The sequence below is a fragment of the Symsagittifera roscoffensis genome, chromosome 5, assembly GCF_963678635.1.
Source record: "Symsagittifera roscoffensis chromosome 5, txSymRosc1.1, whole genome shotgun sequence".
Classification (NCBI taxonomy): Eukaryota; Metazoa; Xenacoelomorpha; order Acoela; family Convolutidae; genus Symsagittifera; species Symsagittifera roscoffensis.
Genome location: NC_087066.1, coordinates 41937036 through 41960876, shown reverse-complemented (window position 1 = coordinate 41960876; position 23841 = coordinate 41937036). Strand labels below are relative to the sequence as shown.

At 33.6% G+C, this 23841-nt stretch overlaps 1 protein-coding gene and 13 non-coding genes across 14 annotated transcripts in view; 1 reads left to right on the top strand and 13 right to left on the bottom strand.

Annotated features, from left to right (window-relative positions):
* The window catches only part of LOC134846733 (protein phosphatase 3 catalytic subunit alpha-like), a 142522-nt gene that overhangs the window by 94072 nt on the left and 24609 nt on the right, over positions 1-23841 (top strand). The window lies entirely within an intron of this gene.
* Trnar-ucu (transfer RNA arginine (anticodon UCU)) lies at positions 2368-2440 on the bottom strand. Its single transcript has one exon. It is a non-coding gene; the product is annotated as a tRNA-Arg (tRNA).
* Trnar-ucu (transfer RNA arginine (anticodon UCU)) lies at positions 3392-3464 on the bottom strand. The gene has a single exon. It is a non-coding gene; the product is annotated as a tRNA-Arg (tRNA).
* On the bottom strand, positions 4414-4486 carry Trnar-ucu (transfer RNA arginine (anticodon UCU)). The gene has a single exon. It is a non-coding gene; the product is annotated as a tRNA-Arg (tRNA).
* On the bottom strand, positions 5454-5526 carry Trnar-ucu (transfer RNA arginine (anticodon UCU)). Its single transcript has one exon. It is a non-coding gene; the product is annotated as a tRNA-Arg (tRNA).
* Trnar-ucu (transfer RNA arginine (anticodon UCU)) lies at positions 6527-6599 on the bottom strand. Its single transcript has one exon. It is a non-coding gene; the product is annotated as a tRNA-Arg (tRNA).
* Trnar-ucu (transfer RNA arginine (anticodon UCU)) lies at positions 7971-8043 on the bottom strand. Its single transcript has one exon. It is a non-coding gene; the product is annotated as a tRNA-Arg (tRNA).
* Trnar-ucu (transfer RNA arginine (anticodon UCU)) lies at positions 8657-8729 on the bottom strand. Its single transcript has one exon. It is a non-coding gene; the product is annotated as a tRNA-Arg (tRNA).
* On the bottom strand, positions 9679-9750 carry Trnar-ucu (transfer RNA arginine (anticodon UCU)). The gene has a single exon. It is a non-coding gene; the product is annotated as a tRNA-Arg (tRNA).
* On the bottom strand, positions 10719-10791 carry Trnar-ucu (transfer RNA arginine (anticodon UCU)). The gene has a single exon. It is a non-coding gene; the product is annotated as a tRNA-Arg (tRNA).
* Positions 11784-11856, bottom strand: Trnar-ucu (transfer RNA arginine (anticodon UCU)). The gene has a single exon. It is a non-coding gene; the product is annotated as a tRNA-Arg (tRNA).
* Trnar-ucu (transfer RNA arginine (anticodon UCU)) lies at positions 12856-12928 on the bottom strand. Its single transcript has one exon. It is a non-coding gene; the product is annotated as a tRNA-Arg (tRNA).
* On the bottom strand, positions 13859-13931 carry Trnar-ucu (transfer RNA arginine (anticodon UCU)). Its single transcript has one exon. It is a non-coding gene; the product is annotated as a tRNA-Arg (tRNA).
* Trnar-ucu (transfer RNA arginine (anticodon UCU)) lies at positions 14901-14973 on the bottom strand. Its single transcript has one exon. It is a non-coding gene; the product is annotated as a tRNA-Arg (tRNA).

Genomic DNA, 23841 nt, shown 5'->3' with positions numbered 1-23841 from the left:
CATGAAATTTCTCCAAGTTTTAAAGCTTGAATAGCTCGCTTAGAAAAACTTCTCGTGAACCGATTTGGTCTTTGAAATAACTAATTTGTAGCCTAAATAGCTTGCTTCAGAGAAAACTATTAATTCACTTAGTGAAATGAATTGAAGTGTTTTGAATTCTCAAAGCTTGCATAGCTTGGATACGAAAGCTTGAACTTTCGGCAAACCGGTATGGTCTAAGAACCAACTTTGCATTACTTCAAAGCCTGAATGTCATCAATAGAAAAACTTGAATTTTCTGCCTACCGATATGCTCACGGAAAAACTTGAAATGTTTCACAGTTTCATAGCTTGAACAGCTTGCTTAGAAGAACTTGAACTCTGCAATACTCTTGGAAGATTTCATCGCTTGTATGGCAGATAAAAAACGCCTGAGATTTTCGCAATCCCATTCGTTTTATGAAATAGCTTGAAATATTTCAATTTTTTTCGCTTGAACAACTTGAATAGGAAGACTCTAGTTTTTTGCAAAACGATAATTGAGTTTCCTACGAGTATATAAATTGTTTTCATCCTAGAAATTCAAATATGGATAATGAACATCAGCGCGACTATGAAAATCGCGTGATCGTGCGATGTTCACCCAACAAACTTAGTGTTGTATAAGACGTATGTGTGCGTCACTGCTTCGGCATTGTCATCCCGAAGTATGATTTTAATAATCCTGAAATCAGATTAACCGTGAAATAAGGTTATTTCGTGAAAAACTAAAAACTCATCTCCGGCGGGATTCGAACCCGCGACCTCTGGATCAGAAATTCTAAGAATCATTCAGTCTAGAACATTCCAGATTCTTTTTTGAAAAAAAATTAGCCTCCTGTCTAGTGGTTACTCGAAAATTTTGCGTTCTTAGATTCATTTCTGTCTTAAACTAATCAACTGAAAACAGCAACCTCTATGCTTGGAAAAATTACTGATTGATGATTCACGCTAAGAAATAACTTGAAATAGTTCAAATTTCAACAATTTGATTACCTTGCTAATTTGTAGCCTAAATAGCTTGCTTCAGAGAAAACTATTGATTCACTTAGTGAAATGAATTGAAGTGTTTTGAATTCTCAATGCTTGCATAGCTTGGATACGAAAGCTTGAACTTTCGGCAAACCGGTATGGTCTAAGAACTAACTTTGCATTACTTCAAAGCCTGAATGTAATCAATAGAAAAACCTGAATTTTCTGCCTACTGATATGCTCACGGAAAAAACTTGAATTGTTTCACAGTTTCATAGCTTGAACAGCTTGCTTCGGAAAACTTTCAATGGTTTCATTGCTTGTATGGCAGATAAAAAAAGCCTAATTTTTTCCCAATCTCATTCGCTTTATGAATTAACTTGAAACATTTCAAGTTTTTTTTGCTCGAACAACTTGAATAGGAAGACTCTTTTTTTTGCAAAACGATAATTGTTTTTTTTTAAAGTTTTATATGAATTTTTTTTCATACTTGAAATTCAAATATGGATAATCAATATCAGCGCGACCATGAAAATCGCGTGATCGTCCAATGCCCACCCAACAAACTTAGTGATCTATAAAACGTATGAGTGCGTCACTGCTTCGTCTTTGTCATCCCGAAGTATGAGTTTAATCATCCTGAAGTCAGATTAACCGTGAAATAAGGTTATTTCGTGAGAAACTAAAAACTCATCTCCGGCGGGATTAGCACCCGCGCCATCTGGATTAGAAGTCCAGCGCGCTATCCACTGTTCTACGCAGACTACCATATTTTGAATTGCAAATTACAAAATGAAATTGCAATAAAATTGCAACCAAAAAATTCAAAAATTCAACATCTCTCTTTTAAAAAGATCAAAAATATATATGGTTGAATTTTTTCAAATTTTCATAACTTGAACACTTGCTTAGAAAAACTTAAATTTTCATAAAGTGATTCAGTCTCTGATATAAACTGAAATTTCTCCAAGTTTTAAAGCTTGAAAAGCTTGCTTAGAAAAACTTCAATTTTTCGTGAACCGATTTGATCTTTGAAAAATTAATTTGTAGCTTAAATAGCTTGCTTCAGAAAAAATAATTGATTTACTTTGTGAAATGAATTGAAGTGTTTTGAAGTCTCAATGTTTGCATAGCTTGGATAAGAAAGCTTGAACTTTCGGCAAACCGGCTTCGTCTAAGAACCAACTTTGCATTACTTCAAAGCCTGAATGTCATCAATAGAAAAACTTGAATTTTCTGCCTACCGATATGCTCACGGAAAAAACTTGAAATGTTTCACAGTTTCATAGCTTGAACAGCTTGCTTAGAAGAACTTGAACTCTGCAATACTTTCAGATTAACCGTGAATTAAGGTTATTTCGTGAGAAACTAAAAACTCATCTCCGGCGGCTTTCGAACCCGCGACCTCTGGATTAGAAGTCCAGCGCGCTATCCACTGCGCTACGGAGACTGACATATTTTGAATTGCAAATTACACAATGAAATTGCACAAATTTGCAACGAAAAAATTCAACAACTTTCTTCAAAAAAATTCAAAAATATATATGGTATAACTTGAATTGTTTCAAGTTTTCATAACTTGAATACTTGCTTAGAAAAACTTAAATTTTCACAAAGCGATTCAGTCCATGATATAACCTGAAATTTCTCCCAGTTTTAAAGCTTGAATAGCTTGCTTAGAAAAACTTAAATTTTTTGTGAACCGATTTGGTCTTTGAAAAAACTAATTTGTACCTTAAATAGCTTGCTTTAGAAAAAATTATTGATTTACTTTGTGAAATGAATTGAAGTTTTTTGAAGTCTCAATGCTTGCATAGCTTGGATAAGAAAGCTTGAACTTTCGGCAAACCGGTTTCGTCTAAGAACCAACTTTGCATTACTTCAAAGCCTGATTGTCATCAATAGAAAAACTTGATTTTTCTGCCTACCGATATGCTCACGTAAAAAAACTTGAAATGTTTCACAGCTTCATAGCTTGAACAGCTTGCTTAGAAGAACTTGAACTCTGCAATACTTTTGGATGATTTCATCGCTTGTATGGCAGATAAAAAAAGCCTGAGTTTTTCGCAATCCCATTCGCTTTATGAAATAACTTGAAGTATTTCAATTTATTTTTCGCTTGAAAAACTTGAATAGGAAGACTCTAGTTTTTTGCAAAACGATAGTTGAGTTTTCTACGAGTATATAAATTTTTTCATACTAGAAATTCAAATATGGATATTGAACATCAGCGCGACTATGAAAATTGCGTGATCGTCCAATGCCCACCCAACAAACTAAGTGTTCAAAAAGACGCATGTGTGCGTCACTGCTTCGGCTTTGTCATCCCGAAGTATAATTTTAATAATCCTGAAATCAGATTAACCGTGAAATAAGGCTATTTCGTGAGAAACTAAAAACTCATCTCCGGCGTGATTCGAACACGCGACCTCTGGATTAGAAGTCCAGCGCGCTATCCACTGCGCTACGGAGACTGACATAATTTGAATTGCAAATTACACAATGAAATTGCACAAATTTGCAACGAAAAAATTCAACAACTTTCTTCAAAAAAATTCAAAAATATATATGGTATAACTTGAATTGTTTCAAATTTTCATAACTTGAATACATGCTTAGAAAAACTTAAATTTTCACGAAGCGATTTAGTCCATGATATAACCTGAAATTTCTCCCAGTTTTAAAGCTTGAATTGCTTGCTTAGAAAAACTTCAATTTTTCGTGAACCGATTTGGTCTTTGAAAAAACTAATTTGTACCTTAAATAGCTTGCTTTAGAAAAAATTATTGATTTACTTTGTGAAATGAATTGAAGTGTTTTGAAGTCTCAATGCTTGCATAGCTTGGATACGAAAGCCTGAACTTTCGGCAAACCGGTTTGGTCTAAGAACTAACTTTGCGTTGTTTCAAAGCCTGAATGTCACCAATAGAAAAACTTGAATTTTCTGCCTACCGATATGCTCACGGAAAAATCTTGAAATGTTTTACAGTTTCATAGCTTGAACAGCCTGCTTAGAAGATTTTGAACTCTGCAATACTTTTGGATGATTTCATCGCTTGTATGGCAGATAAAAAAACCTGATTTTTTCGCAATCGCATTCGTTTTATGGAATAACTTGAAATATTTCAATTTTTTTGCTTGAACAACCTGAATAGGAAGAAAGACTCTAGTTTTTTGCAAAACGATAATTGTTTTCTTTACGATTCTATAATTTTTTTCATACTTGAAATTCAAATTTGATAATGCACATCAGCGCGACTTTGAAAATCGCGTGATCGTGCGATGCCTTCCCAAAAGTTTTAGTGTTCAATAAGACGCATGTGTGCGTCACTGCTTCGGCTTTGTCATCCCGAAGTATGATTTTAATAATCCTGAAATCAGATTATCCGTGAAATAAGGTTATTTCGTGAGAAACTAAAAATTCTTCTCCGGCGGGATTCGAACCCGCGACCTCTGGATTAGAAGTACAGCGCGCTATCGACTGCGCTACAGAGACTGACATATTTTAAATTTTGAATTGCAAATTACAGAATGAAATCGCACAAAATTGCAAGGAAAAAATTCAAAAATTCAACAACTTTCTTCAAAAAAATTCAAAAATAAATATGGTATAACTTGAATTGTTTCAAATTTTCATAACTTGAATACTTGCTTAGAAAAACTTAAATTTTCACGAAGCGATTCAGTCCCTGATATAACCTGAAATTTCTCCCAGTTTTAAAGCTTGAATAGCTTGCTTAGAAAAACTTCAATTTTTCGTGAACCGATTTGGTCTTTGAAAAAACTAATTTGTACCTTAAATAGCTTGCTTCAGAAAAAATTATTGATTTACTTTGTGAAATGAATTCAAGTGTTTTGAAGTCTCAATGCTTGCATAGCTTGGATACAAAAGCCTGAACTTTCGGCAAACCGGTTTGGTCTAAGAACTAACTTTGCGTTACTTCAAAGCCTGAATGTCACCAATAGAAAAACTTGAAATTTCTGCCTACCGATATGCTCACGGAAAAAACTTGAAATGTTTTACAGTTTCATAGCCTGAACAGCCTGCTTAGAAGATTTTGAACTCTGCAATACTTTTGGATGATTTCATCGCTTGTATGGCAGATAAAAAAACCGGATTTTTTCGCAATCCCATTCGCTTTATGAACTAACTTGAAATATTTCAATTTTTTTTGCTTGAACAACTTGAATTGGAAGAAAGACTCTAGTTTTTTGCAAAACGATAATTTTTTTTTTCACGATTCTCTAAAAAAATTTTCATACTGGAAATTCAAATTTGATAATGCACATCAGCGCGACTTTGAAAATCGCGTGATCGTGCGATTCCTACCCAAAAGTTTTAGTGTTCAATAAGACGCATGTGTGCGTCACTGCTTCGGCTTTGTCATCCCGAAGTATGGTTTTAATAATCCTGAAATCAGATTAACCGTGAAATAAGGTTATTTTGTGAGAGACTAAAAACTCATCTCCGGCGGGATTCGAACCCGCGACCTCTGGATTAGAAGTCCAGCGCGCTATCCACTGCGCTACGGAGACTGACATATTTTGAATTGCAAATTACAAAATGAAATTGCACAAAATTGCAACGAAAAAATTCAAAAATTCAACAACTTTCTTCAAAAAAATTCAAAAATATATATGGTATAACTTGAATTTTTTCAATTTTTCATTACTTGAATACTTGCTTAGTAAAACTTAAATTTTCACGAAGCGATTCAGTCAATGATATAACCTGAAATTTCTCCCAGTTTTAAAACTTGAATAGCTTGCTTAGAAAAACTTAAATTTTTCGTGAACCGATTTGGTCTTTGAAAAAACTAATTTGTACCTTAAATAGCTTGCTTCAGAAAAAATTATTGATTTACTTTGTGAAATGAATTCAAGCGTTTTGAAGTCTCAATGCTTGCATAGCTTGGATACGAAAGCCTGAACTTTCGGCAAATCGGTTTGGTCTAAGAACTAACTTCGCGTTACTTCAAAGCCTGAATGTCACCAATAGAAAAACTTGAATTTTCTGCCTACCGATATGCTCACGGAAAAAACTTGAAATGTTTCACAGTTTCATAGCTTGAACAGCCTGCTTAGAAGATTTTGAACTCTGCAATACTTTTGGATGATTTCATCGCTTGTATGGCAGATAAAAAAACCTGATTTTTTCGCAATCCCATTCGTTTTATAGAATAACTTGAAATATTTCAATTTTTTTGCTTGAACAACCTGAATAGGAAGAAAAACTCTAGTTTTTTTGCAAAACGATAATTGTTTTTTTACGATTATTTAATCTTTTTTCATACTTGAAATTCAAATTTGATAATGCACATCAGCGCGACTTTGAAAATCGCGTGATCGTGCGATGCCTACCCTAAAGTTTTAGTGTTCAATAAGACGCATGTGTGCGTCACTGCTTCGGCTTTGTCATCCCGAAGTATGATTTTAATAATCCTGAAATCAGATTAACCGTGAAATAAGGTTATTTCGTGAGAAACTAAAAACTCATCTCCGTGAAATAAGGTTATTTCGTGAGAAACTAAAAACTCATCTCCGTCGGGATTCGAACTCGCGACCTCTGGATTAGAAGTCCAGCGCGCTATCCACTGCGCTACGGAGACTGACATAGTTTGAATTGCAAATTACAGAATGAAACTGCACAAAATTGCAACGAAAAAATTCAAAAATTCAACAACTTTCTTCAAAAAAATTCAAAAATATATATGGTATAACTTGAATTTTTTCAATTTTTCATTACTTGAATACTTGCTTAGAAAAACTTAAATTTTCACAAAGCGATTCAGTCCATGATATAACCTGAAATTTCTCCCAGTTTTAAAGCTTGAATAGCTTGCTTAGAAAAACTTAAATTTTTTGTGAACCGATTTGGTCTTTGAAAAAACTAATTTGTACCAGTCTAGAACATTCCAGATTCTTTTTTGAAAAAAAAATTAGCCTCCTGTCTAGTGGTTACTCGAAAATTTTGCGTTCCTAGATTCATTTCTGTCTTAAACTAATCAACTGAAAACAGCAACCTCTATGCTTAGAAAAATTACTGATTGATGATTCACGCTAAGAAATAACTTGAAATAGTTCAAATTTCATCAATTTGATTACCTTGCTTGTAGAAACTTAAGCTTTTCATGAACCTAATCGGTCTATGGTATAACTTGAATTTTTTCAAATGTTCATAAATTGAATACTTGCTTAGAAAAATTAAATTTTCACGAGGCGATTCAGTCTATGATATAACATGAAATTTCTCCAAGTTTTAAAGCTTGAATAGCTCGCTTAAAACTTCTTGTGAACCGATTTGGTCTTTGAAATAACTAATTTGTAGCCTAAATAGCTTGCTTCAGAGAAAACTATTGATTCACTTAGTGAAATGAATTGAAGTGTTTTGAATTCTCAATGCTTGCATAGCTTGGATACGAAAGCTTGAACTTTCGGCAAACCGGTATGGTCTAAGAACTAACTTTGCATTACTTCAAAGCCTGAATGTAATCAATAGAAAAACCTGAATTTTCTGCCTACTGATATGCTCACGGAAAAAACTTGAATTGTTTCACAGTTTCATAGCTTGAACAGCTTGCTTCGGAAAACTTTCAATGGTTTCATTGCTTGTATGGCAGATAAAAAAAGCCTAATTTTTTCCCAATCTCATTCGCTTTATGAATTAACTTGAAACATTTCAAGTTTTTTTTGCTCGAACAACTTGAATAGGAAGACTCTTTTTTTTGCAAAACGATAATTGTTTTTTTTTAAAGTTTTATATGAATTTTTTTTCATACTTGAAATTCAAATATGGATAATCAATATCAGCGCGACCATGAAAATCGCGTGATCGTCCAATGCCCACCCAACAAACTTAGTGATCTATAAAACGTATGAGTGCGTCACTGCTTCGTCTTTGTCATCCCGAAGTATGAGTTTAATCATCCTGAAATCAGATTAACCGTGAAATAAGGTTATTTCGTGAGAAACTAAAAACTCATCTCCGGCGGGATTAGCACCCGCGCCATCTGGATTAGAAGTCCAGCGCGCTATCCACTGCGCTACGCAGACTACCATATTTTGAATTGCAAATTACAAAATGAAATTGCAATAAAATTGCAACCAAAAAATTCAAAAATTCAAAAACTCTCTTTTAAAAAGATCAAAAATATATATGGTTGAATTTTTTCAAATTTTCATAACTTGAACACTTGCTTAGAAAAACTTAAATTTTCATAAAGTGATTCAGTCTCTGATATAAACTGAAATTTCTCCAAGTTTTAAAGCTTGAAAAGCTTGCTTAGAAAAACTTCAATTTTTCGTGAACCGATTTGATCTTTGAAAAATTAATTGTAGCTTAAATAGCTTGCTTCAGAAAAAATTATTGATTTACTTTGTGAAATGAGTTGAAGTGTTTTGAAGTCTCATTGTTTGCATAGCTTGGATAAGAAAGCTTGAACTTTCGGCAAACCGGTTTCGTCTAAGAACCAACTTTGCATTACTTCAAAGCCTGAATGCAATCAATAGAAAAACTTGAATTTTCTGCCTACCGATATGCTCACGGAAAAAAACTTGAAATGTTTCGCAGTTTCATAGCTTGAACAGCTTGCTTAGAAGAACTTGAACTCTGCAATACTTTCAGATTAACCGTGAAATAAGGTTATTTCGTGAGAAACTAAAAACTCATCTCCGGCGGCATTCGAACCCGCGACCTCTGGATTAGAAGTCCAGCGCGCTATCCACTGCGATACGGAGACTGACATATTTTGAATTGCAAATTACACAATGAAATTGCACAAATTTGCAACGAAAAAATTCAACAACTTTCTTCAAAAAAATTCAAAAATATATATGGTATAACTTGAATTGTTTCAAATTTTCATAACTTGAATACTTGCTTAGAAAAACTTAAATTTTCACGAAGCGATTCAGTCCATGATATAACCTGAAATTTCTCCCAGTTTTAAAGCTTGAATTGCTTGCTTAGAAAAACTTCAATTTTTCGTGAACCGATTTGGTCTTTGAAAAAACTAATTTGTACCTTAAATAGCTTGCTTTAGAAAAAAATATTGATTTACTTTGTGAAATGAATTGAAGTGTTTTGAAGTCTCAATGCTTGCATAGCTTGGATACGAAAGCCTGAACTTTCGGCAAACCGGTTTGGTCTAAGAACTAACTTTGCGTTGTTTCAAAGCCTGAATGTCACCAATAGAAAAACTTGAATTTTCTGCCTACCGATATGCTCACGGAAAAATCTTGAAATGTTTTACATTTTCATAGCTTGAACAGCCTGCTTAGAAGAACTTGAACTCTGCAATACTTTTGGATGATTTCATCGCTTGTATGGCAGATAAAAAAACCTGATTTTTTCGCAATCCCATTCGTTTTATGGAATAACTTGAAATATTTCAATTTTTTTGCTTGAACAACCTGAATGGGAAGAAAGACTCTAGTTTTTTGCAAAACGATAATTGTTTTTTTACGATTCTATAAATTTTTTTCATACTTGAAATTCATATTTGATAATGCACATCAGCGCGACTTTGAAAATCGCGTGATCGTGCGATGCCTTCCCAAAAGTTTTAGTGTTCAATAAGACGCATGTGTGCGTCACTGCTTCGGCTTTGTCATCCCGAAGTATGATTTTAATAATCCTGAAATCAGATTAACCGTGAAATAAGGTTATTTCGTGAGAAACTAAAAACTCTTTTCCGGCGGGATTCGAACCCGCGACCTCTGGATTAGAAGTACAGCGCGCTATCGACTGCGCTACAGAGACTGACATATTTTGAATTTTGAATTGCAAATTACAGAATGAAATCGCACAAAATTGCAAGGAAAAAATTCAAAAATTCAACAATTTTCTTCAAAAAAATTCAAAAATATATATGGTATAACTTGAATTGTTTCAAATTTTCATAACTTGAATACTTGCTTAGAAAAACTTAATTTTTCACGAAGCGATTCAGTCCCTGATATAACCTGAAATTTCTCCCAGTTTTAAAGCTTGAATAGCTTGCTTAGAAAAACTTCAATTTTTCGTGAACCGATTTGGTCTTTGAAAAAACTAATTTGTACCTTAAATAGCTTGCTTCAGAAAAAATTATTGATTTACTTTGTGAAATGAATTCAAGTGTTTTGAAGTCTCAATGCTTGCATAGCTTGGATACGAAAGCCTGAACTTTCGGCAAACCGGTTTGGTCTAAGAACTAACTTTGCGTTACTTCAAAGCCTGAATGTCACCAATAGAAAAACTTGAATTTTCTGCCTACCGATATGCTCACGGAAAAAACTTGAAATGTTTCACAGTTTCATAGCTTGAACAGCCTGCTTAGAAGATTTTGAACTCTGCAATACTTTTGGATGATTTCATCGCTTGTATGGCAGATAAAAAAACCGCATTTTTTCGCAATCCCATTCGCTTTATGAAATAACTTGAAATATTTCAATTTTTTTTGCTTGAACAACTTGAATAGGAAGAAAGACTCTAGGTTTTTGCAAAACGATAATTGTTTTTTTTACGATTCTATAAAAAAAATTTCATACTGGAAATTCAAATTTGATAATGCACATCAGCGCGACTTTGAAAATTGCGTGATCGTGCGATGCCTACCCAAAAGTTTTAGTGTTCAATAAGACGCATGTGTGCGTCACTGCTTCGGATTTGTCATCCCGAAGTATGGTTTTAATAATCCTGAAATCAGATTAACCGTGAAATAAGGTTATTTCGTGAGAGACTAAAAACTCATCTCCGGCGGGATTCGAACCCGCGACCTCTGGATTAGAAGTCCAGCGCGCTATCCACTGCGCTACGGAGACTGACATATTTTGAGTTGCAAATTACAAAATGAAATTGCACAAAATTGCAACGAAAAAATTCAAAAATTCAACAACTTTCTTCAAAAAAAATCAAAAATATATATGGTATAACTTGAATTTTTTCATTTTTTCATTACTTGAATACTTGCTTAGAAAAACTTAAATTTTCACGAAGCGATTCAGTCAATGATATAACCTGAAATTTCTCCCAGTTTTAAAACTTGAATAGCTTGCTTAAAAAAACTTCAATTTTTCGTGAACCGATTTGATCTTTGAAAAATTAATTTGTAGCTTAAATAGCTTGCTTCAGAAAAAATTATTGATTTACTTTGTGAAATGAATTGAAGTGTTTTGAAGTCTCAATGTTTGCATAGCTTGGATAAGAAAGCTTGAACTTTCGGCAAACCGGCTTCGTCTAAGAACCAACTTTGCATTACTTCAAAGCCTGAATGTCATCAATAGAAAAACTTGAATTTTCTGCCTACCGATATGCTCACGGAAAAAACTTGAAATGTTTCACAGTTTCATAGCTTGAACAGCCTGCTTAGAAGATTTTGAACTCTGCAATACTTTTGGATGATTTCATCGCTTGTATGGCAGATAAAAAAACCTGATTTTTTCGCAATCCCATTCGTTTTATGGAATAACTTGAAATATTTCAATTTTTTTGCTTGAACAACCTGAAGAAAGACTCTAGTTTTTTGCAAAACGATAATTGTTTTTTTACGATTCTATAATCTTTTTTCATACTTGAAATTCAAATTTGATAATGCACATCAGCGCGACTTTGAAAATCGCGTGATCATGCGATGCCTACCCAAAAGTTTAAGTGTTCTATAAGACGCATGTGTGCGTCACTGCTTCGGCTTTGTCATCCCGAAGTATGATTTTAATAATCCTGAAATCAGATTAACCGTGAAATAAGGTTATTTCGTGAGAAACTAAAAACTCATCTCCGTGAAATAAGGTTATTTCGTGAGAAACTAAAAACTCATCTCCGGCGGGATTCGAACCCGCGACCTCTGGATTAGAAGTCCAGCGCGCTATCCACTGCGCTACGGAGACTGACATATTTTGAATTGCAACTTACAGAATGAATTTGCACAAAATTGCAACGAAAAAATTCAAAAATTCAACAACTGTCTTCAAAAAAATTCAAAAATATATATGGTATACTTGCATTTTTTCAAATTTTCATAACTTGAATACTTGCTTAAAAAAACTTAATTTTTCACGAAGCGATTCAGTCTATAATATAACCTGAAATTTCTCCCAGTTTTAAAGCTTGAATAATTTGCTTAGAAAAACTTCAATTTTTCGTGAACCGATTTGGTCTTTGAAAAAACTAATTTGTACCTTAAATAGCTTGCTTCAGAAAAAATTATTGATTTACTTTTTGATATAAATTGAAATGTTTTGAAGTCTCAATGGTTGCATAGCTTGGATACGAAAGCCTGAACTTTCGGCAAACCGGTTTGGTCTAAGAACTAACTTTGCGTTACTTCAAAGCCTGAATGTCACCTATGGAAAAACTTGAATTTTCTGTCTACCGGTATGCTCACGGAAAAAACTTGAATTGTTTTACATTTTCATAGCTTGAACAGCCTGCTTAGAAGATTTTGAACTCTGCAATACTTTTGGATGATTTCATCGCTTGTATGGCAGATAAAAAAACCTGATTTTTTCGCAATCCCATTCGCTTTATGGAATAACTTGAAATATTTCAATTTTTTTCGCTTGAACAACCTGCATAGGAAGAAATACTCTAGTTTTTTGCAAAACGATAATTGTTTTTTTACGATTCTATAATCTTTTTTCATACTTGAAATTCAAATTTGATAATGCACATCAGCGCGACTTTGAAAATCGCGTGATCGTGCGATGCCTACCCAAAAGTTTTAGTGTTCAATAAGACGCATGTGTGCGTCACGGCTTCGGCTTTGTCATACCGAAGTATGATTTTAATAATCCTGAAATCAGATTAACCGTGAAATAAGGTTATTTCGTGAGAAACTAAAAACTCATCTCCGTGAAATAAGGTTATTTCGTGAGAAACTAAAAACTCATCTCCGGCGGGATTCGAACTCGCGACCTCTGGATTAGAAGTCCAGCGCGCAATCCACTGCGCTACGGAGACTGACATAGTTTGAATTGCAAATTACAGAATGAAACTGCACAAAATTGCAACGAAAAAAATTCAAAAATTCAACAACTTTCTTCAAAAAAATTCAAAAATATATATGGTATAACTTGAATTTTTTCAAATTTTCATAACTTGAGTACTTGCTTAGAAAAACTTAATTTTTCACGAAGCGATTCAGTCTATAATATAACCTGAAATGTCTCCCAGTTTTAAAGCTTGAATAATTTGCTTAGAAAAACTTCAATTTTTCGTGAACCGATTTGGTCTTTGAAAAAACTAATTTGTACCTTAAATAGCTTGCTTCAGAAAAAATTATTGATTTACTTTTTGATATAATTTGAAATGTTTTGAAGTCTCAATGCTTGCATAGCTTGGATACGAAAGCCTGAACTTTCGGCAAACCGGTTTGGTCTAAGAACTAACTTTAAAGCCTGAATGTCACCAATGGAAAAACTTGAATTTTCTGTCTACCGATATGCTCACGGAAAAAACTTGAATTGTTTTACATTTTCATAGCTTGAACAGCCTGCTTAGAAGATTTTGAACTCTGCAATAGTTTTGGATGATTTCATCGCTTGTATGGCAGATAAAAAAAACCTGATTTTTTCGCAATCCCATTCGCTTTATGGAATAACTTGAAATAATTCAATTTTTTTCGCCTGAACAACCTGAAAAGGAAGAAAGACTCTAGTTTTTTGCAAAACGATAATTTATTTTTTACGATTCTATAATTTTTTTTCATACTTGAAACTCAAATTTGATAGTGCACATCAGCACGACTTTGAAAATTGCGTGATCGTGCGATGCCTAATAGGACGCATGTGTGCGTCACTGCTTCGGCTTTGTCATCCCGAAGTATGATTTTAAAGATCCTGAAATCAGATTAACCGTGAAATAAGGTTATTTCGTGAGAAACTAAAAACTCATCTCCGGCGGGATTCGAACGCGCGACCTCTGGATTAGAAGTCCAGCTCGCTATCCACTTCGCTACGGAGACTGACATATTTTGATTTGCAAATTACAGAATGAAACTGCACAAAATTGCAACGAAAAAATTCAAAAATTCAACAACTTTCTTCAAAAAAATTCAAAAATATATATGGTATAACTTGAATTTTTCAAATTTTCATAACTTCAATACTTGCTTAGAAAAACTTAAATTTTCACAAAGCCATTCAATCTATAATATAACCTGAAATGTCTCCCAGTTTTAAAGCTTGAATAGCTTGCTTAGAAAAACTTAAATTTTTTGTGAACCGATTTGGTCTTTGGAAAAACTAATTTGTACCTTAAATAGCTTGCTTCAGAAAAAATTATTGATTTACTTTGTGAAACGAATTCAAGTGTTTTGAAGTCTCAATGGTTGCATAGCTTGGATACGAAAGCCTGAACTTTCGGCAAACCGGTTTGGTCTAAGAACTAACTTTGCGTTACTTCAAAGCCTGAATGTCACCAATAGAAAAACTTGAATTTTCTGCCTACCGATATGCTCACGGAAAAAACTTGAAATGTTTCACAGTTTCATAGCTTGAACAGCCTGCTTAGAAGATTTTGAACTCTGCAATACTTTTGGATGATTTCATCGCTTGTATGGCAGATAAAAAAATTCTGATTTTTTCGCAATCCCATTCGCTTTATGGAATAACTTGAAATATTTCAATTTTTTTCGCTTGAACAACCTGCATAGGAAGAAATACTCTAGTTTTTTGCAAAACGATAATTGTTTTTTTTTACGATTCTATAAATTTTTTTCATACTTGAAATTCAAATTTGATAATGCACATCAGCGCGACTATGAAAAATCGAAAAATCGCGTGATCGTGCGATGCCTACCCAAAAGTTTTAGTGTTCAATGAGATGCATGTGTGTGTCACTGCTTCGGCTTTGTCATCCCGAAGTATGATTTTAATAATCCTGAATTCAGATTAACCGTGAAATAAGAATATTTCGTGAGAAACTAAAAAGTCATATCCGGCGGGATTCGAACCCGCGACCTCTGGATTAGAAGTCCAGCGCGTTGTACACTGCGCTACTGATACAGACATATTTTTAATTGCAACTTACAGAATGAATTTGCACAAAATTGCAACGAAAAAATTCAAAAATTCAATAACTGTCTTCAAAAAAATTCAAAAATATATATGGTATACTTGCATTTTTTCAAATTTTCATAACTTGAATACTTGCTTAAAAAAACTTAATTTTTCACGAAGCGATTCAGTCTATAATATAACCTGAAATTTCTCCCAGTTTTAAAGCTTGAATAATTTGCCCAGAAAAACTTCAATTTTTCGTGAACCGATTTGGTCTTCGAAAAAACTAATTTGTACCTTAAATAGCTTGCTTCAGAAAAAATTATTGGTTTACTTTTTGAAATAAATTGAAGTGTTTTGAAGTCTCAATGCTTGCATAGCTTGGATACGAAAGCCTGAATTTTCGGCAAAGCGGTTTGGTCTAAGAACTATTTTTGCGTTACTTCAAAACCTGAATGTCATCAATAGAAAAACTTGAATTTTTTGCCTACCGATATGCTCACGGAAAAAACTTGAAGTGTTTCACAGTTTCATAGCTCGAATAGCTTGCTTAGAACAACTTGAACTCTGCAATTTTTTTGGATGATTTCATCGCTTGTATGGCAGATAAAAAAACCTGATTTTTTCGTAATCCCATTCGCTTTATGAAATAACTTGAAATATTTCCATTTTTTTCGCTTGAACAACTTGAATAGGACGAAAGACTCTATTTTTTTTGCAAAACAATCGTTTTTTTTACGATTCTATAAATTTTTTTCATATTTGAAATTCAAATTTGATAATGCACATCAGCGCGACTTTGAAAATCGCGTGATCGAGCGATGCCTACCCAAAAGTTTTTGTGTTCTATGAGACGTATGTGTGCGTCACTGCTTCGGCTTTATCATCCAGAACTATGATTTAAATCTTCCTAAAATATTTTTCGCAATCCCATTCGCTTATGAAATAACTTGAAGTATTTCAAGTTTTGTTTGCTTGAACAACTTGAATAGGAAGACTCTATTTTTTTTGCAAAACGATAATTGAGTTTTTTACGATTATATAAATTCAAATATGGATAATGAACACAGCGCGACTATGAAAATCGCGTGATCGTGCGATGCCCACCCAACAAACTTAGTGTTCTATAAAAGGTATGTGTGCGTCACTGCTTCGGCTTTGTCATCCAGAAGTATGATTTTAATAATCCTGAAATCAGATTAACCGTAAAATAAAGTTATTTCGTGAGAAACTAAAAACTCATATCCGGCGGAATTCGAAGCCGCGATCCCTGGATTAGAAGTCCAGCGCGTTGTACACTGCGTTGCAAAGACATAGGACATCCAAGATTAGAATATTCGAATCTAAGTCAAAAGTGGCATAAAACATGCCGTAAGCAAACCAACCGCTTGTTTACATCAGTTGTGCAATGGCTATAATTTTTTAATTTACGAAATAAGTGTTGAATTGTAATTTACGAAACTTTCGACTCAACTCTTTTTCCTCCCTTCTCTCGCTCAACCAATAAAGAGCCATATACATTCTGGGTAAGAAAAAGCACGACGAAAAACCGCTGGACTCTTTTTCACTCCCCATATCCGCCATTCAAAATTTTAACCTTTTTCAGTTGTCGTACTCAGTTGATGACCTTCTTTATAGAAAACATTTATTAAACAAGATCATTAAAGACATGATTGTTGAAATGCGAAGACAACCTATAGCGTTTGCGTGGGAAGTGTAGTGGTAACACTTGGACACTCCAAAAAATCAGCAAAATAGAAAATTATAACCGCATAATGCAAGAACTTATTTTTGTATCGAATTTTTATTAACACAACATAGAAACGCTACTATCGAACAGCAAAAGTGTGAGGGTCAGAAAAAACGTGATTGACTTCTAGTTTTGAAAATGGAGTTCGATTATTTGTTTTCCCAGTGAAACAAATTTACTCGTTGACCCTGTTTTCTCAACTTTGAATAGTTTTGTCATCGAACTGTCACTCGTAAATTATTCTGGAAAGTGGAGGAGTTTTAATGCCATATCTTCTTTTTTCATTAAATGAATGACATTTTTTCAGCATAAGGTCTAATGACTAAGACGTTATCGAGCAAAACCGACGTTTAAAACAGCTTCTATCAGAAATTCTATGAACCATTCAGTCTAGAACATTCCAGAATTTTAAAAAAATGAATTTCTTGTCTACTTGTTATTCAAAAATTTTGCTTTCTTAGATTCATTTCTGTCTGAAACTAATCAACTAAAACCAGCAACCTTCATGCTTAGAAAAAATACTGATTGATGATTCACGCTAAGAAATAACTTGAATTAGTTCAAATTTGAACAGCTTGATTACCTTGCTTGTAAAAGTTTAAGCTTAGCTTCTCATGAACCTAATCGGTCTATGGTATAACTTTTTTTCAAATTTTCATAACTTGAATACTTGCTTAGAAAAAATTAAATTTTCACGAGGCGATTTATTCTTTGATAGAACCAATTTGGTCTTTGAAATAGCCAATTTGTAGCTTAAAAAATTGCTTCAGAAAAAATAACTGATTTACTTTGTGAAATGAATTGAAGTGTTTTAAAGTCTCAATGCTTGCATAGCTTGGATACGAAAGCTTGAACTTTCGGCAAACCGGTATGGTCTAAGAACTAACTTTGCATTACTTCAACGCCTGAATTGCATCATTAGAAAAACTTGAATTTTCTGCCTACCGATATGTTTAAGGAAAAAACTTGAATTTTTTCACAGTTTCATAGCTTGAACAGCTTGCTTAGAAGTACTTAAACTCTGCAATACTTTTGGATGATTTCGTCGCTTGTATGGCAGATAAAAGAATAGAAGTCCGGCGCCTTGTTCACTGCGTTGCGAAGGCATAGGACATGCAAGAGTAGAATATTCGAATCTTAGTCAAAGGTGGCATAAAACATGCCGTAAGCGAACCAACCGCTTGATTACATCAGTTGTGCAATGGCTATAATAATTTAATTTACGAAAGAAGTGTTGAATTTTAATTTACAAAACTTTCGACTCAGCTCTTTTTCCTCCCTTCTCTCGAACAACCAATAAAAAGCCATACACAATCTGGGCAAGAAAAAGCACGACGAAAAAACTGCCGGACTCTTTTTCACTCCCCCACACCCGACATTTAAAATTTTCAGTTTTTCAAATGTCTTAATCAGTTGATAAACTTCTATAAAGAATGCATTTATTAAACAAGATCATTAAAGACATGATTCTTGAAATGCGAAAACAACCGATAGCGTCTGCGTGGGAAGTGTAGTGGTAACATTTGGACACCTCAAAAAATCAACAAAATAGAAAATTGTAACAGCATGATGCAAGAACTTACTTTTTTATCGCATTTATAATAATACAACATACAAACTCTACTATCAAACAGCAAAAGTGTAAAGGTCACGAAAAACTTAATTGACTTCTAATTTTGAAAAGGGAATTCAGTTATTTCATTTCCCAGTGAAACAAATTTACTTATTGACCCTGTTTTCTCAAATTTGGTTAGTTTTGTCATAAAACTGTCACTCGTAATTTATTCCGGAAAGTGGAGGAGTTTTAGGGCTATATCTTTTTTTTATTAAATTAAAGACATGTTTTCAGCATAGGGTCTAATGACTAAGACGCTATCAAGCTTAACCGACGTTTAAAAAAGCTTAAATCAGAAGTTCTAAGAATCATTCATTCTAGAACTTACAGAATTTTTTTAATTGAAACTCCTGTCTACTTGTTACTCAAACATTTCGCGTTCACAGATTCATTTCTGTCTGAAACTAATCAACCAAAAACAGCAACCTTCATGCTTAGAAAAAATACTGACTTTTTTTGCAATCCCATTCGCTTTATGGAATAACTTGAAATATTTCAATTTTTTTCGCTTGATTAACCTGCATAGGAAGAAATACTCTAGTTTTTTGCAAAACGATAATTGTTTTTTTTACGATTCGATAAATTTTTTTCATATTTGAAATTCAAATTTGATAATGCACATCAGCGCGACTTTGAAAATCGCGTGATCGTCCAATGCCCACCCAACAAACTTAGTGTTCTATAAGACGTATGTGTGCGTCACTGCTTTGGCTTTGTCCTACCGAAATATGATTTTAATAATCCTGAAATCAGATTAACCGTGAAAGAAGGTTATTTCGTGAGAAACTAAAAACTCATCTCCGGCGTGATTCGAACCCGCGACCTTTGGATTAGATGTCGAGCGCGCTATCCACTGCGCTACGCAGACTACCATTTTTCGAATTGCAAATTAAAAAATGAAATTGCAATAAAATTGCAACCAAAAAATTCAAAAATTCAACAACTTTCTTTTAAAAAGTTCAAAAATATGTATGGTATAATTTGAATTTTTTCAATTATCATAACTTGAATACTTGCTTAGAAAAACTTAAACTTTCACGAAGCGATTCAGTCTCTGATATAATTTGAAATTTCTCCAAGTTTTAAAGCTTGAGTAGCTCGCTTAGAAAAACTTCAACTTTTTTGTTAACCGATTTGGCCTTTGAAAAAACTAATTTGTACCTTAAATAGCTTGCTTCAGAAAAAATTATTGATTTACTTTGTGAAATGAATTGAAGTGTTTTGAAGTCTCAATGCTTCCATAGCTTGGATACGATAGCATGAACTATCGGCAAACCGGTTTGGTCTAAGAACTAACTTTCCATACTTCAAAGCTTGAATGTCATCAATAGAAAAACTTGAATTTTCTGCCTACCGATATGCTCACGGAAAAAACTTGAAATGTTTCACAGTTTCATAGCTCGAATAGCTTGCTTAGAACAACTTGAACTCTGCAATACTTTTGGATGATTTCGTCGCTTGTATGGCAGATAAAAAAAGCCTGATTTTTCCGCAATCTCATTCGCTTTATGAAATAACTTGAAATATTTCAATTTTTTTCGCTTGAACATTTTGAATAGAAAAGACTCTAGTTTGTTGCAAAACGATAATTTTTTTTTACTTTTACATAATTTTTTTTTCATACTTGAAATTCAAATTTAGATAATGAACATCAGCGCGACTATGAAAAATCGAAAAATCGCGTGATCATGCGATGCCTACCCAAAAATTTTAGTGTTCTATGAGACGTATGTGTGCGTCACTGCTTCAGTTTTGTCATCCAAGAGTATGATTTTAGTCTTCCTCAAATGGGTTAAAACGTAAAATAAGGTTATTTCGTGAGAAACTAAAAACTCATCTCCGGCGAGATTCGAACCCGCGACCCCTGGATTAGAAGTCCAGCGCGTTGTACACTGCGTTGCGAAGACATAGGACTTCCAAGAGTTGAATATTCGAATCTTAGTCAAAGGTGGCATAAAACATGACGTAAGCGAACCAACCGCTTGTTTACATCAGTTGTGCAATGGCTATAATACTTTAATTTACGAAATAAGTGTTGAATTGTAATTTACGAAACTTTTGACTCAGCTCTTTTTCCTCCCTTCTCTCGCTCAACCAATAAAGAGCCATATACATTCTGGGTAAGAAAAAGCACGACGAAAAAACCGCTGGACTCTTTTTCACTAACCTTAACCGCCACTCAAAATAGAGTCCCCACACCCGACATTTAAAATTTTAACTTTTTCAGCTCTCGTACTCAGTTGATAACCTTCTTTATAGAAAACATTTATTAAACCAGATCATTAAAGACATGATTCTTGAAATGCGAAGACAACCTATAGCGTTTGCGTGGGAAGTGTAGTGGTCTATTTCAAAATAGAAATTCAACAAAAAATCAACAAAATAGAAATTATAACCGCATAATGCAAGAATTTATTTTTGTATCGAATTTATACTAACACAACATAGAAACGCTACTATCGAACAGCAAAAGTGTGAGGGTCTCGAAAATTGTGATTGACTTCTAGTTTTGAAATTGGAGTTCAACTATTTCTTTTCCCAGTGAAACAAATTTACTCATTGACCATGTTTTCTCAACTTTGGATAGTTTTGTCATCAAACTGTCTTTCGTAAATTATTCTGGAAAGTGGAGGAGTTTTAAGTCCATATCTTCGTTTTTTTATTAAATGAATGACATCTTTTCAGCATAAGGTCTAATTAATAAGACGCTATCGAGCACAACCGTAGTTTAAAACAGCTTATATCAGAAATTCTAAGAATCATTCAGTCTAGAACATTCCAGAACTTTTTTGAAAAAAAAATTGAAACTCCTGTCTTATGGTTATTCAAAAATTTTGCTTTCTAAGACTCATTTCTGTTTGAAACTTATCAACTAAAACCAGCAACCTCCATGCTCAGAAAAAATACTTATTGATGATTCACGCTAAGAAATAACTTGAAATAGTTCAAATTTCAACAGCTTGATATCCTTGCTTGTAAAAACTTAAGCTTTTCATGAACCGGTTTGGTCTTTGAAATAACTAATTTGTAGCCTAAATAGCTTGCTTCAGAAAAAATTTCTGATTTACTTAGTGAAATGAAGTGAAGTGTTTTGAATTCTCAATGCTTGCATAGCTTGGATACGAAAGCTTGAACTTTCGGCAAACCGGTATGGTCTAAGAACTAACTTTGCATTACTTCAACGCCTGAATTGGCTTCAATTGAAAAACTTGAATTTCCTGCCTACCGATATGTTCAAGGAAAAAACTTGAATTGTTTCACAGTTTCATAGCTTGAACAGTTTGCTTAGAAGTACTTAAACTCTGCAATACTTTTGGATGATTTCGTCGCTTGTATGGCAGATAAAAGAAGCCTGAATTTTTCGCAATCCCATTCGCTTTATGAAATAACTTGATATATTTCAATTTATTTTTGCTTGAACAACTTGAATAGGAAGACTCTGTTTTTTTGCAAAACGATATAGTTTTTTTACTTTTATATAAGTTTTTTTTCATACTTGGAATTCAAATTTAGATAATGAACATCAGCGCGATTATGAAAAATCGAAAAATTGCATGATCGTGCGATGCCTACCCAAAAAATTTAGTGTTCTATGAGACGTATGTGTGCATCACTGCTTCAGTTTTGTCATCCAGAAGTATGATTTTAGTCATCCTCAAGTAAGTTAAACTGTAAATAAGGTTATTTCGTGAGAAATTAAAAACAAGTCTCGAACCCCCGACCTCTGGATTAGAAGTCCGGCGCGTTATCCACTGCGTTGCGAAGACATAGGACGTCAAATAGTAGAATATTTGAGTCATAGTCAAAGGTGGCATAAAACATGCCTTAAGCGAACCAACCGCTTGATTACATCAGTTGTGCAATGGCTATAATAATTTAATTTACGAAAGAAGTGTTGAATTTTAATTTACAAAACTTTCGACTCAGCTCTTTTTCCTCCCTTCTCTCGAACAACCAATAAAAAGCCATACACAATCTGGGCAAGAAAAAGCACGACGAAAAAACTGCCGGACTCTTTTTCACTCCCCCACACCCGACATTTAAACTTTTCAGTTTTTCAAATGTATTACTCAGTTGATAACCTTCTATAAAGAAAGCATTTATTAAACAAGATCAATAAATACATGATTCTTGATATGCGAAGACAACCGATAGCGTTTGCGTGGGAAGTGTAGTGGTAACATTTGGACACCTCAAAAAATCAACAAAGTAGAAAACTGTAACCGCATGATGCAAGAACTTACTTTCTTATCGCATTTGTATTAACACAACATACAAACTCTAGTATCAAACAGCAAAAGTGTAAACGTCACGAAAAACTTGATTGACTTCTAATTTTGAAAAAGGAATTCAATTATTTCATTTTCTAGTGAAACAAATTTACTTATTGACCCTGTTTTCTCAAATTTGGTTAGTTTTGTCATAAAACGGTCACTCGTAAATTATTCTGGAAAGTGGAGGAGTTTTAAGGCCATATCTTCTTTTTTTTATTAAATGAATGACATCTTCTCAGCAAAGGTCTAATTACTACGACACTATCGAGCACAACCGTAGTTTAAAACAGCTTATATCAGAAATTCTAAGAATCATTCAGTCTAGAACATTCCAGAACTTTTTTGAAAAAAAAATTGAAACTCCTGTCTAGTGGTTATTCAAAAATTTTGCTTTCTTAGACTCATTTCTGTTTGAAACTAATCAACTAAAACCAGCAACCTCCATGCTCAGAAAAAAAATACTGATTGGTGATTCAAGCTAAGAAATAACTTGAAATAGTTCAAATTTCAACAGCTTGATATCCTTGCTTGTAAAAACTTAAGCTTTTCATGAATCTAATCGGTCTCTGGTATAACTTGAATTTTTTCAAGTTTTCATAAATTGAATACTTGTTTAGAAAAACTGAAGTTTTCGCGAAGCAATTCAGTCTATGATATATTTTGAAATTATTCCAAGTTTTAAAGCTTGAATAGCTTGCTTAGAAAAACTTCAACTTTTCGTGAACCGTTTTGGTCTTTGAAATAACTAATTTGTAGCCTAAAGAGCTTGCTTCAGAAAAAATTGCTGATTTACTTAGTGAAATGAATTGAAGTGTTTTGAATTCTCAATGCTTGCATAGCTTGGATACGAAAGCTTGAACTTTCGGCAAACCGGTATGGTCTAAGAACTAACTTTGCATTACTTCAACGCCTGAAAGGCATCAACAGAAAACTTGAATTTTCTGCCTACCGATAAACTGAAGGAAAAAACTTGAATTGTTTCACCGTTTCATAGTTTGAACAGCTTGCTTAGAAGTACTTAAACTCTGCAATACTTTTGGATGATTTCGTCGCTTGTATGGCAGATAAAAGAAGCCTGAATTTTTCGAAATCCCATTCGCTTTATGAAATAACTTGATATATTTCAATTTATTTTTGCTTGAACAACTTGAATAGGAAGACTCTGTTTTTTTGCAAAACGGTATATATTTTTTACTTTTATATAAATTTTTTTTCATACTTGGAATTCAAATTTA